Source organism: Sminthopsis crassicaudata, chromosome 5, assembly GCF_048593235.1.
Source record: "Sminthopsis crassicaudata isolate SCR6 chromosome 5, ASM4859323v1, whole genome shotgun sequence".
NCBI classification, from domain to species: Eukaryota; Metazoa; Chordata; class Mammalia; order Dasyuromorphia; family Dasyuridae; genus Sminthopsis; species Sminthopsis crassicaudata.
In genome coordinates this window covers 7,176,162-7,190,160 of record NC_133621.1, presented here as the reverse complement: position 1 = coordinate 7,190,160, position 13,999 = coordinate 7,176,162, and the positions used below count along the sequence as shown (strand labels likewise).

Here is a 13,999-nt window from a genome sequence, read left to right as displayed (position 1 = left end):
GTTACCAGTGATGCCTCAGTGGCCAGATCCAGCGGCCTTTTCTCCATCCTCATTCTCCTTACCTCTCGTCAGACTTTGACATTATATCTGTCTCTCCTCTGCTACTCTTTTTTCCTCTAGGTTGTTGGAACCCTTCTCTATCTCTTGGTTCTCCTCCTATCTGATCACTACTCTTCTTTGCTGGATCTCCTTCCATATTACTCCCTCTAATTGAAAGTGTCTTTTAGAGATCTGTTCTGGCCATCTTCTCTACTACTCCAATAGGTGATCTCATCAACTTCCATAGATTTAATACCTATCTTTTTTCTCATAATTCTCAAATCTACCCTTTCTACTGACTTGTCATCTCCTATCTCCCAACTGTTTCTAGACCTCTCAACTGCGTATTCAGTAGACATCGTAAACTTTGTATGTTCAAAATGGAGCTAGTTATTTTTCCTTCCAAATTTTTCTGCTCCCAATTTCTTTATTAATAAAGAAAGTAACAGCATCCCTGCAGTTCCTCAAGCTCATGACCTAGGAGATATCCTGTATTCTTCCCTAATTTATATCTCACATCCAATCTGTTACCAAGACCTATTGATTTTTTATTTGTTTTCCTGGGAAATATTACTCCACCTTGGGTCAGACCCTAAGTTGTTGGAATTGTTCCTGGTAGATCTACCTGCCTGGGTCTCTCCCTACTCAAAATCCATCCTCCATTCAATTATCAAGGGGACTTTCCTAAAGTGCAAGTCTGATCATATCATATCTTTACTCAGTGAACTCCAATGGCTCCCTATTGCCTCTAGGATCAATTACAAAATTTTCTAGTACACATTCAAAGCCCTCCATAGCTTAGCCCCTTTTTACCTTTCCAGTCTTCTTGTACCTTTCTCCCAGATATAGGAATCACATGGCTGCTCCATGTTCCATGGCTCTGGGCCTTTCCCTGGCAGTCTGCCATCCTTAGATGTTAGGATTACCAGATGAGAACTCAGGTTGTCTGGACAGTGACAAGGTGAGAATTTAGGTTGTCTGGACAGTGACAAGGTGAGAATTCAGGTTGACTTGACAGTTCTCTGGCTCAGACCTTTGGTTTGGGCCTTTAAAGGGAGTTTACACCTTAGGAATTCTAGGAGGAGCAAGCTCATTGGTTGAAGTAATGTTTCCCAGAAGCCCTTGCGTTATCCCATGCCCATTCTCTGAGAGGATAAAAGAAGGGCAGCATTGGGTCTGAGAGAATCAACTCTGGGATAAAGTCTTGACGCCAGGCTGAAAGGAGACCAGTCTGGTTTGAGGAAGGACAAGAGCTGGAGGAGATTCAGAGCTCCCAAGAAACCTGCGCCCAGAGGAAAAGATTTTATAGATCTCTTCCCAGAGAAGGATTATAATTGACCAGACGACCGGACCCTCACAATTCAAGAACATTACAAGAATGCTCTCCCTTATCTGCTTGGAATAATGACCTTCTAGGCTTCCTTGAAGTCTAAACTAAAATCCCCATATTGACTGCAAGCCATTCCTAACCCTCTTAGTTCTAGTGCTTTCCCTCTATTAATTATTTCTTTTTTGTCCTGTCTGTAGCTTATCTGTACTTGTTTGTTTGCTTGTTGTCTACCCCATGAGACTGTGAAGGGCTCACAATGGCTTTTGCCTCTTTTTGCTAGTCCTTAGCACAGTACCTTGCATATCCTAGATCCTTATTATATTTATTGATGGATTTTGATGGTTTTCTGATAAAAGTAATTAGTGTTGTCAGTTGACTAGAAAAGTAGATCTGGGTAAATGGGTCGGATGAAGCTCTGTGACAATGCATGTCTAGAGGAACTTTTTATATGGTATATGAATGGAAAGTGTAAAGACTAGTAGGATAAGTTGACTAAGAAAATGGATGTTGCTGGCTTTGAGCAGAGAATACTGGTAGGGGGAGAGAAGTACTGTCTGTGAAGTGAGAATGTGTGTGGTTAAAGAATGACTGGGAGCTGAATAATTGTGAGTCTCTTTGGAACAAAGGTGGCTTTGGAATGAATCCTGGCGGAGATTTCTGAAGCCAGAATTGCTCCAAGGTAAACCATGATTTAGGGAGTGTCAGGAGTGGGAGGATTAAGGTCCTTTCCAGTCTTTGCAACTAGTGGGTGAGATTTAGTATATCCTGAGTCTTTGGTATCTATCCCTCAGAGCAATTGTGGAATTGGGAGGCCATGGTAGAAAAAGGCCCCTCAGCTGTGGCTCATCAGAATGGCCTGTTGTGGGCCCCTGGGAGGCCATGGGAATACTGATGGGCTGGGGAAAGCACAGAGAGATGCAGAGTTGGTGGTGGGCTGAACATCACAGCCATAAAAGAACCAGTGGAAGACGCTGGCTCTAGTTAGCCTGGAGAAGAGACCCTCAATGTCTTTAAGTACTTTAAAGCTTCTCTTTGGGGAGAGGGAGGCACTTTCTGCTCCTTGGCCCTAGGGAACAGAAGGAACAATAGGTTCCTGCTCCAGAAGCAGATTCCAGCTCCTTGCAAGTAAATGAATGAATAAATTCTTGTCGAATGAATGAATGATGTAAGGGAAAACTTTCTTACAATCCCAATTTTCCTTGAGTGAAATGGGTAGCCTCTAGAGGGAAGGCTCGTCTTGGTTTCTCAGCAATGGAGGTCTTCAAGCCAGACAGGACAGTCACTAGTTGGGAAAATTATAGACAAAATTGTTGTTTAGATGTAGGCTATAGGTACCTTTTAGCTGTGAGATCCAGTGATACTTAATCAAAAGTTGGGAGGCTTTAAGCTTGGGGCTGGAGGAAGCAGCCTCTCCTCAAACATTTATAGGCATAACAAGGAATTAATTAGCGCTTCTTTGCATTGGGCATCCCTTTTTACTGAAAAGTTTCTCATATTTGTAGTTTGATTCAGTTTCAGTCGGAGACAGTCCCATGAAATAGTTTAACTCCAGATAAAAATTAAATTTAAAATATAAAACAACAGGGACAAACAATAGTGCAGTCTCAGTGCTGAATAAAGATGAAACCTCCCACAATTCAATGGAATTATAGCCCCAGTAGTATCTGAATGTGTGGGCTCCATCTCCTAAGGGTTAGTTCTGAGCAGGACCAGGAACCCCAAAGGCCCATCAAGGCCGGGGAGCCAGTCCCTGGCTTGGCAATTAGGGTTAGGTTTTGGCAGCTCCCCACAGCAGACAAAGACACAATTCCCTGCACATTCATTCCTTGCTTTCAAGACCATTTCAATCTCCTCCTTTTTGGCTTTCCTGAATACAAAAAGCAGCAGAGGAGGCTCATGGGAGCCTGGAAAGTCAACAGTATACAGGTCATGAGAAATGAGGAGGGGCCTCAGATCAACCAGAAGCTTTTTGTCAAAGGGACAATAAGAAATTATTATGCACCTACTATGTGTTGGGTACTGGACTAGGTGCTGGGGATTCAGAGAAAGGCCAAAACAGCCTTTGCTCTGCAGAAGCTCACAATCTATAAAGGAAACTGTGTAAATAACTAGGTATATAAAAGATGGACAGGCAATCTGAGGAAGGGGGCAGAAGCTGCATGTGTGTGTGTGTGTGTGTGTGTGTGTGTGTGTGTGTGCGCACGTGTAAGAATACTCCAAGAGTTTCAGTGCAGGGCAGGGGTTTAGAACCCAGTCAATACAATCTGTATTGGGCTGGGTCCCAGGAAACAGCTGCCCAAAGGCCATCTGCAGGACGAAGCCATTCATTCCTCTCTAGGTGGCCACTCTTTTCTGTCTAGGTTGTTGGAACCCTTTTCTCTCTCCTGATTCTCCTCCTATCTGATCACTCCTTCTCTTTCTCCTTTGCTAGATCCCCTTCCATATTACTCCAATTATAACTTTACATGAATGTGATGAGTGGAATTCTCCTTTGGATCAAACCTAAATCTGTTTCATTGTGAATGCCATCCTCTTGGCCTCTTCCCTGATCCTAGCTGTGCCCCCCAGGGCCAAGCAGAATAAAGCTAAGCCCTCCTTTGAGGCTCATTGAACTCCTGTGGGCCTCCCTCTGGGGGCAAAGTAGCAGTCTGGAATCCCTGGTCCCTGCACAAGACTGGGCTGTGTCCAATTCTTAGTGAGAGCTTCTGCTGTGTGCTCTGTGGCACACTCTAAGCCACGCTGTTTCTTCCCTCCCCCAAAGCTGATGTTCTACAGAAGCAGGATCTACCCTCCCTTATGTATACCTCGCTATAGGCAGGTATGGGACTGATCAAAGATAACAACTACTTCTGAAGATCCGGAAAGATCACCCTCCTAATGAATGGGAATTGGTGACTCCTGTCTGGATCTGTAATTCCAGGGCCTTGAAAAATCCCATAGCAGAGATTTTGCTGAGTTAGCTCATGGCCTTTATGCCTGAAAAACTACCCACACCCGAGAGGGAAGGTGGGTCAATGATAGCATTTTAAATGTGGGCCTGCCCTTTACTCCTTAGTATAAAGGAGTGTTCTCAGGCTCATTTTTGAGGGCAGATTTGAACAAGAGGAAAAGGGCAGGAAGACCTTAAACAATGAGAAGAAGGAATAATGGAAAATGGCATAGAATGAGGACAGAGAAACCCCAATACCACTTGTCTTTCTGCTCAGCCTAGTCTCACATGCTGGCTTGGGTGTAATGGCTACTTCCATTGACTTGGTAGCTTCCATTTAAAATCAATTTTAAATTTAAGGCAGAAGATGATTGCTGAGTAGAGATTGCAGCAAAGTGAGAGTTTTCATCTGCCATTGGCTTTCCCTGGGTAGGGGACAGAGAAGCTTCTAAGAAAGGTAAGTGATGATAATCAGCAAATATTGTCACTCAGTGGGGCAAGTAAGTACGCCTGCTCAGTCTGGACCAGACCCTGTGTTAAGATTGGGGGTGTGTAGAAATTACAATGGTCCCTGCCCTCAAGGAGCTTCTAGGAGAGCATTGTGAACATGTACTTGATGATGCACAGGAAGTTTTTAAGATTTTTTTTTTTAATTAGGAAAAACTCATAAAGTTCTGGAAGGTTGGTTTATCTATGTTCAGGGTCACGTGATAATCCCAGAATTCTCCTTGTAGCTTCCACTCTGGCCATCTAGTGGTAGCAGAGAAGGAAAATGACTTGTTATGTTATGACTTGTCCAAAGTCACCCATGACATACGTGGCTGGCTCTGAATCCAAATGCTACTTTCAATGCTTTTCCTAATGTACCACGTTTCATCTTCCCAAAGTAACTTTTCCTCTTTGCAGTAAGATGACTAACAAATTTAACTTGGGTTCCCTCTGGAACAGGGAATAGCACCCTAGGGTAATAGCCATTCTTCATGAGGCTGCCTGGTTCTGACATCCTGTATCTATCTCTGCAGCCCCTCAGGCCATATGGGGGTATGATTTCATGTCCTTCCTCTCCAAGGGAGCCCCCCAGAATCTCTTTAACCTTAGGGATAATCCTCATTCTGAGACTCTCTAGTCTGGGCATAGATGATGCTCACCATCAGCACTAGAGGAAGGCTTTCAGTTTCATCCAACTTTTTTTCTTCCTGGGGGGAGTAGGGCCAGGGTGCTGACCAGGGTGCTGACCTACAGGATCTCTAGGGTCATTCAGAGTGGAAAGGACCCTTTAAGGTCACTGTCTAATCCTTCCATTTTGCTGTTGAGGGACCTGAAGCCCAGGGAAGTCACTTGTCCAAGGTCATATACCTTGGCAGAGCAAATCTGAACTCACTCTCTGAGTTCAAATCTGGTTCTCTTGGCTCTGAGCCAAGAGAATAATTTTATACTTCTTCTAGGCTTAACAGTTCTTCCTCTTCACATTGGGTTGGGGATGGGGGGGGTCAAAAAGAGAATGGGTTTGGGAGCTGTCTTGCAGTATCTGAAGGTCTGTCAGGTTTCATTGTTGTTGTTCAGTCATTTTTGTCATGTCTTAACTCCACCCTTTGGTAAGGATACTAAACTGGTTTACCCTTTCCTTCTCCAGCTCATTTTACAGATGAGACTGAGGCAAACAGGGTGAAGTGACCTGCTCAGGGTCACACAGCTAGTAAGTGTCTGAGATTAGAGTTGAATGCCTGAAGAAGAGTCTTTTTTACTCTAAGCCTGACACTGTCCACTGTATCATCTAATGGATTAGTTGATGGAAATGTTGGAGAATTGCCATTATTTGACCTCAATGATAATCTAGTCCAGGGTTTTTAAACTTTTGTTGCCTTTGACAGTGTGGTAAAGTCTAGGGACCCTTTCTCAAAATAATGATTTTAAGTACATAAAATTAATTGGATTACCAAACAAACCAATTGTGTTGAAATTCAGTTGTAAAAATATATTTCAAAACACAACCACAATTCGTGTCCCAGGTTAAGAATCCCTGCCAGCCCAACCTTTCACAGGGGAGGAAATTTAGAGCCAGAGTGGGCAGTGACTTGCCTGAGATATTCACAAGTGGCAGGCCTGAGATGAGAATTCAGGTCTCTTAAGTGCGTGCCCACCTTGTTTTCTTCCTCGACTCCTGAGCACCCGTGCCTTCAGGAATCTTTGACTTTTCCAGACCCAGTTTAAATGCTGTCTTCCACATGGAACCCCTCTACCTCTACCCCCAACGGTTAGTCCCCTCTGTTCCCAGACAGCTTCCCATTCCATTTTCAAAATAAGTCACAAGAGAAGAAAGCAGTTATGTTGAAATTCAATTATCAAAAATAGCTTTCAAAAACCCAGTTTGTTTTTTGAAATGAAGGTGTCTGGAACATGATTCTTTCTTCTTCCTCTGAAAAAGGGGTAGAGTTGAAGTCTTCTAGGTTTCAATTATTTCTTCTCTCATACTTACCCTGTAACCTAGATCTTATTATAAAGGCCCTTTTGTCTGCTACTTTATGGAGGTTATAGCCAACAAAAAGTTTTTAAGACAATCAAAATGGAGACCTTAGTTAGAAAAAAACTACTAACATTTGGGCAGTCGGCCTTTTGTTCTAATTTAAATTTTGTGTATTTCCAGCTACTTTTTCCTATTCTTTTTTCCTAATGGGGATTCAATATACAATAGGAGCCTTCATAACATAGACTGGGTGTCTTTAAATAGGAAACAAAATTGGGATACAGGAAATACTTAGATAAAAGCATTCAATAGAGTATATAACAGGGTTAGATAATGGATAGGCACTGGGAGGGGAAGTTGTAACTCCTCTTCTTGAATAGGCAATGACACCCAACAGCTACAGTCTCAGTTCTTTGTTCTTAGTTCAGCTCTTTCGACTCTATTCCTTAAGACTGGGAGCATCTTTTTTCAGAACTCTTGGGCTTGAACCAAGTCAGCCTTTTGGTTCAGAGATCACCAGTCATTCCCAGGACCAGAAGGGAATGATTGTTGCTCTGAACTATAAATCTCAAAATGTCAGTGCATGCTCAGACCTCAACTTAATTATATATTTACCTCTATATCTTCCAAGTTGTCAGTCCTATTCAATACAAGTTCCTTGAGGGCAGAGAATATTTTCCTTTTTTCTTGATAGCTTCAGACTTTAGTGCTATGTCTAGAATACAGAAAGTGATTAAAGAAGGCCTGCTGATTAACTAATTTGAGCATTGCTCATCTATGGCTGTTTTTTTTGGGGGGAGGGCAGAGGAAAATCTCCATAATACACCCAATGATCAGTATGCTTTCTGACATTCTCAATAAGATAAGGTGTTTTTTGTATTCACTTTTGGTTTTGAGGGATCCATAATTTCTTTGTTGTATGGAGCATCTATCAAGGAAACTATCCCCGTCTCTTGCTTGGGTTACTGTGACTTGCTTAGTCATACAGCCAAGATGTGTCAGAGGTGACTGACTCCCAGATCAGCTGTTTCTCACAGGCACTCATTACACAAGTTAATTGATGCATCTTGACAATAGTATGGTTCAAATATTATTCACATTTTCTGCCCCTTTTAAGGTTTTGGGTCTGTCTCCACCACCTTTTCCTCTATTTTTTAGTCTAGCTTGCTCCATGTAAACCCATCTCTTTCGATCATGTAGCATCTATATGGAACAAAGACAACTGAAGAAGGAAAAAAAGCTGACACTCTGCCTTGAGATATTTATTATAGAATCTAAAGGAAAGTTTTGCATATTGACTTTGTCCAATGTCTTGAACTGAAATGAATTCATAATAATGTTGCAACTTCCTCATCTAAAAGGAATATTATTGATGGTGAGGTGTTTTTTGAAATATACAACAAAGTGGCTCAAAATTTTCAGTTCTACTTTTGGAAGAAATAGGTATCACTTCACCCAACAATCATTAAGATTGATCTATATCCCCATTAGATTAGTGAAATATAACAGAGTTATTTACTTCTGGATGGAATCTTTCCAACTTTCAGTCAATGAGTGTTGATGAAATCGCTTAATCCCCCAAGTGGAATCTAAAAGTTCTCTCTGGGCAACATCTATATTTTAGATATGACAACCCTATTTAGGTATAGCAAGATTATGCCCATTTTTGAGATGAAGACAATAACTGAGATGAAATGACTGGCTCAGAATCACTAACCTAAAAAATGTCAGAGCTGGGATTCTCTCCTGGTCATTCTGATGCCTCACTTTTTTCCTATGTGACCTCAAGCAGTTCCTTTTATCTCAGTTTCCCCATGTCAGAGCAATTGAATCCCCATCCAGCTGTAAGCCTAAGATTTCACAACTCCAAGCCCAGTTCACTCCATTAAATGATATAATAATGAGATTATTATAAATTGCATGGTTATATTATATAATAATGAAGTATCAGTGCTGAGCTTCAAGTAACATTTCTACAATAGAGCATTAAGAGAATAAAGTCCCAGCTTCATTCCCAAACCAGGATTTCCTCATGTTCCACCTGTAAAGTAAGGTGGCACTGAAACAATTTTAATTTAATTTTTAAAAAATGAAACAAAAGACCCTCCCCTTCTCTTAAAAAATGTCAATTCTCAAAATGATTCCCTCACATTTTTCTTACTTTTCACATATATCAGAGTTTTTAAGATCCAGAAAGATCCACACAGACTCAGTTCCTGACAGTAGGTCCTAAGGGCCAAACAGGAACTCAGATGCTTCATCCCAGGCCAATTAATCAGTTTGGCTCTCCTCTTACTGGGCCTCAGGAGTATCAATTAGCCACTGTAAATCATCCCTTACCATAGAGGGGCAACACCAGATTGTTTCAGCAAAGGCCTTTAAACCATGGGATAATTGGAATATGAGGGGAGTGGTGGAGTAGATCTGGTTACTTTCACTTGGATTAACACTGGAATGATTTCCTAAGAATGAATTCAAACTACTAAGATAAGACCTCATAGTAAGAATATGGTTTCCAAAAGTTTCTTCAGATCCAGGGAGAGCCAACAGCTCTTACCCATAGAGATAAGACCCTAAACTGAAGTAGAGTTTACCAGCACCCTTCCGTCCTTCTCTCTTTTCCCCCCTTCCTTTCTCCACATCTTTATAAAATAAGATTGTTGTTGCTTTTGGTTCTGACATCACTGTGGTTCTTTGCAAGCTCCCCAGCTGGAGCCTGAGAACCGGATAGAAGCATTCCCGCCCAGGGCAGCCTCCAAGATTGGCTCATTTGTTTCTGAATTTAACTATAGCCGTTAAGGCCATTTGATGGAGTCGTCTCTAATTCTACAGTTAAAATCCCATGGAAACCACAGTTTTTACTCAATGGATACAAAGCATGTAGCCAATTATCTGAATCATCCAAAAGACAGGAAGTGAAACATTGTGTTCTCTATTTTCCATAGATGAAAAATTGTAGCTCTTAATAAACCTGTGGCAATCTTCACATTATTGGACTGGTCAGCCAATTCATATTAGTTTAATTCCATTCTGATGGTGAGAATGGGGGCAGATTAAGGCTGCAATTTCTTAATAATACTGTATTACACATCTACTTGATGTGGGTGTGGATTGTTCCCACTATTATCCCCCACTCTCATTTCTTCAGTCTCTCCCTAAGGTTGATAAACAATTTCCTGGCTCATTCTCTGTTTGCCTACAAAAACAGCCATGTCTTCTCCATCTCCAGCCTTAAAAAAAAATTATCATTGATCTTCTTGATATCTTTCTACCTTTTCTTGGCCATTTTCCTTGTAGAAAGTCGTATACACTCAGTTTCTAGATTCTATCCCCTAGTTCTCTTCTAAATGTCTGTAAATTAGTTTATGGTTTCATCATTCAACTGAAGTGGTTTTCTCCAAAGTAATTGACTTTTTAAAAAATGTTTTAATGACATCTTATTTATATAAAATCTAGATTGCTCCCTGTCTTTCTCCCTTTTCTCTCCAAAATTCCATGTCTATTTCTAAATAGAAAAATGAAAATAAGGAAGATCAGAAAATCAATTCAGCAGTGCCAATCAATACCTTAAATCTCTCTGTCTCTGTCTCTCAGTGAATTATCAATATTCCACATTTATGTTCTACTTCAAAAAGAAAGGGGGAGACAATCTTTTTACTTCTCTTCTTTGAAGATCAAATTTATTCTCTATAATTGTATAACATTTATTTTGTTGATGTTTTGTGGTGATTCTTCTGTCCATTTTTATCACTGTAGACATTATGAATATTGTTTTCTTGACTCTTTTGCTTTCCCTCTGCATCAATTCATGTGAGTCCACACTTCTCTACATTCATTGTAATCATCATTTCTTACAAAACATGTACATTCATTTCTTTACATACATATATTACATTAGATACACCCTGGCTATACCATGCCCAGAATGCTCTCCCTCCTCCCCTTTAACTCAGCTTGTTCAGCTGCCCTCAAAACACTGGCAAGGGATCTTTTCTGATTCCTTTCCCCACCCCCACCCCCAGCATCTTCCCTTTAAGACCACTTTCCCTTGTATATTTTGAGTGTAGGAAAAAAAAAAGATTTTCATATTAATCAATATATGTGTAATGAATATACTAATTTAGACTCCTCAGAACTGCCTTTTCTGGCTTGGGAGTCAGATTCACAATGCAATTTAAAATTATCTATCATTTGGACAATGGCTATCTTCTTGTGCAATATGGTAGTACTTATGTATATGATAAGTGAAATGGAGAACCACAAAAAAAAAAAAAAAACCCTGTTCTCTCCACAGAACTCTGATTCTGCACCCTGGGGAGGGGAATAGTCATGACCCTCAAGATTGGAACAATCCAAAAACTGTTACCTTTCATTCATGGGCTTGTCATTAAACCCTGGGAATGATTTATAATAATTACCTCCCCCTTTCCTTCCCACTTATGCTTTATGTATAACATTTCTATCTTTCCTATAAATAGGGGGAGGTCTCCTGAGTAGGAGAGCTTCCAGTTTGCAAACTATATTCCTCACTCTGAATTAAATTAATTAAACAGCTGCTTGATCTCTCAAATTGACTTGTCGAAAACAGAACCACTTATTCCCTTCCTCACTCCCACTCTTGCCTTTTCTAAACTTCTCTATTATCACTCTGCTTGGGGTCAGTGGCTTGTGATGCCTGGTCTTGCCATTCAGCAGGCCCCCCACTTAGGGCAGCTCTGGATGCGGGTGAATTGGAACCAGGGATGCCTGTCCAGGCATTCCGGCCAAAGGCTGCCTGACACTCAGGTAGCCAGGATGTAAGAAAGAGCCTGTAGGCTTCCAGTGCACAAGCAGACTACTGATGCCATACTTGTTCAAAGTTATATAAGTGCTGCCATCATGATTTCTGAATAGCTATATGCACATATATAGCCCTACATCCTTGGATCTATTCCCTTTAACAATGTGTGTCACAGCTCATCTCATCTCATCATTCCATGAGACTAGTCCACATCCTCCCATACAATTTGTCAGAAGGGTTCACCCCTCCCAGAATGGTGCAGCCCTCCTCTCCTTTTGATATTAAGTGACTATCAGTGGAACCCAAGAGCTCTCCCATTATTCCTCATCCTCTCTCATTTTCTTTGGGCAACGTCCTTTATTTTACTTCTGCGGAATTCTTTCTTTGTGATTTGTTTGCTAGGTGGTGGCTGACTCACTCCAACTCTGTGTCTCCACCCTCTGTTTTTGGATCATCTTTGACTGAATTTTTCAAATTCTGAAATATTCTAAAGATATTTTAACAACTCTCAATTTTTTTCCCAGAAAAATGCCCTTATTTAAAAATATATAAATATTTTGAGGCCATTATTTACACATATTATTTCTGACTTGGAAACCTCATTGAAAATCAACCAAACAGCTGTTGTACTCAAGAATACAAGGAGAATCAGAAATAAGGATTCTGGTCAAACATTTCCAAGGGATAATGACAAAAATACCAATGTTATGTTATGGAGAAGAAACCAACCAACCAGCCATTTGATTTTCATCTTAAAACAGAATTCAGAGTCCAGCTTTAGTCCTATATTTAGGATTAAAAAAATAGCATGTTATTATTATGAATTCCAAAAGGATCAGAAATGGAGAGCGTTTCTATGATTCCTTCCTTCCCTAGATCTGCAGATTTGCTTGAGATCAGTTGACAGCTGGAAAGTGAAAGTTCCTGGATTGGGATTAAAGGGGAAATGGCTTTCCTTGGCCAAAAATGGATGAAGACAATAGCAACTAATATTAGCAAACACTTTATATTCCTAATATTTTGAAGATTTTAATGACCTAAATTCTTTTTTTATTATTAATTTTATAATTATAACATTTTTTGACAGTACATATGCCTAGGTAATTTTTTACAACATTATCCCTTGTACTCCCTTCTGTTCTGAGTTTTTCCCCTCCTTCCCTCCACCCCCTCCCCAGATGGCAGGCATTCCCATACATATTAAATATGTTATACTATATCCTAGGTACTATATATGTGCAGAACCGAATTTTGTTGTTGTTGTTGCAAAGAAAGAATTGGGTTCGGAAGGAGAAAAACAAAAAAATGCAAACAGTTTACACTCATTTCCCAGTGTTCCTTTTCTGGATGTAGTTGATTCTGTCCATCATTGATCCATTGGAATTGGATTAGCTCTTCTCTATGTTGAAGATATCCACGTTCATCAGCATACATCCTCATACAGTATTGTTGTTGAAGTGTATAATGATCCCTTAGTTCTGCTCGTTTCACTTAGCATCAGTTGATGTCAGTCTCTCTAAGCCTCTCTGTATTCCTCCTGCTGGTAATGACCTAAGTTCTTAGCTGCATATGAGAAGGTGCCATATGAGACCCTGCCCTCATAGAGCTTATAGTCTAAGACAATACACAAATGTGTATGTATGATATATATATATACAACTAAATAGAGACCATTTTGAAGCAAACATACTAATATTAAGGACTGGGAAAGGGTTCTTGGTGGAATTGCAATTTTAGCAAAAATCTTGAAGGAAGCTGGGGAGGCAGGACATAGAGATGAAGAGGGAGAGGATTCTGGGCATACATTGGCCACCAGTGAAGACACAGAAGGAACATTGATATGCTGTATGGAGGAGACCAGTATCATTGGATTTCAGAGTATGAAAGAAATAATATTGCGGGGGAGGGGGGGCAGGATAGGCAGAGTCGGTCCGGGAGATGCTGGATAAGGGAGTAAGATGGTTAGACTTTTCCTTTAGGAAGGTCGATTTGATATCCCAGAGAGGGATGGACTAAATGGTGGAGACTTGAGTCAGAGAGCAGGGTTTTGCAGCAGACCAGGCCGGCGAGGAGGGCCCGGAGCTGGGTGATGGCGGCGCTACGTGACAGAAAGGGACATGTGTGAGATATTATGAATGTAAAATCAACGGGACTTAATATGGGAGAATAAGCAATTGAGGATCCAAGGAGGAGTGCTCAGTGAGTGACAGGAGGAGGATGCTGGGATCCTGAGCCCAGCTGGAATGAAAGCGAGGATGCCGGGATCTGGACTGTAACAGGCAAGTTAGGAAGATTGGAGGGATCCTTTCCGGATTCAGGAGCGCGGGAGGGAAAGGCCCAGAGTGTGGGGAGAAAGCGACATACAAACTGGATACAAAGTAACTTCCGGGGAGAGGCCCTGCGGGGCTGGGGGAGGGGGCACTTTCCTTTTCCCTGGCTGTGAGAGTATAAACAGGG

At 41.1% G+C, this 13,999-nt stretch overlaps 1 protein-coding gene across 2 annotated transcripts in view; it reads left to right on the top strand.

The window, feature by feature from the left end:
* CRPPA (CDP-L-ribitol pyrophosphorylase A) overlaps positions 1–13,999 on the top strand; it is a 261,917-nt gene that overhangs the window by 14,748 nt on the left and 233,170 nt on the right. Inside the window, exon 1 of one of the 2 annotated variants that reach the window (XM_074266600.1) lies at positions 13,981–13,999. This exon is cut by the window's right edge and continues 107 nt beyond it. The exons of the other annotated variant lie outside the window; for it this stretch is intronic. The gene's annotated coding sequence lies outside the window, so the exon portion shown is untranslated. Of the gene's footprint in view, positions 1–13,980 lie in introns of those variants that run through there. 2 annotated transcript variants of the gene reach the window in all.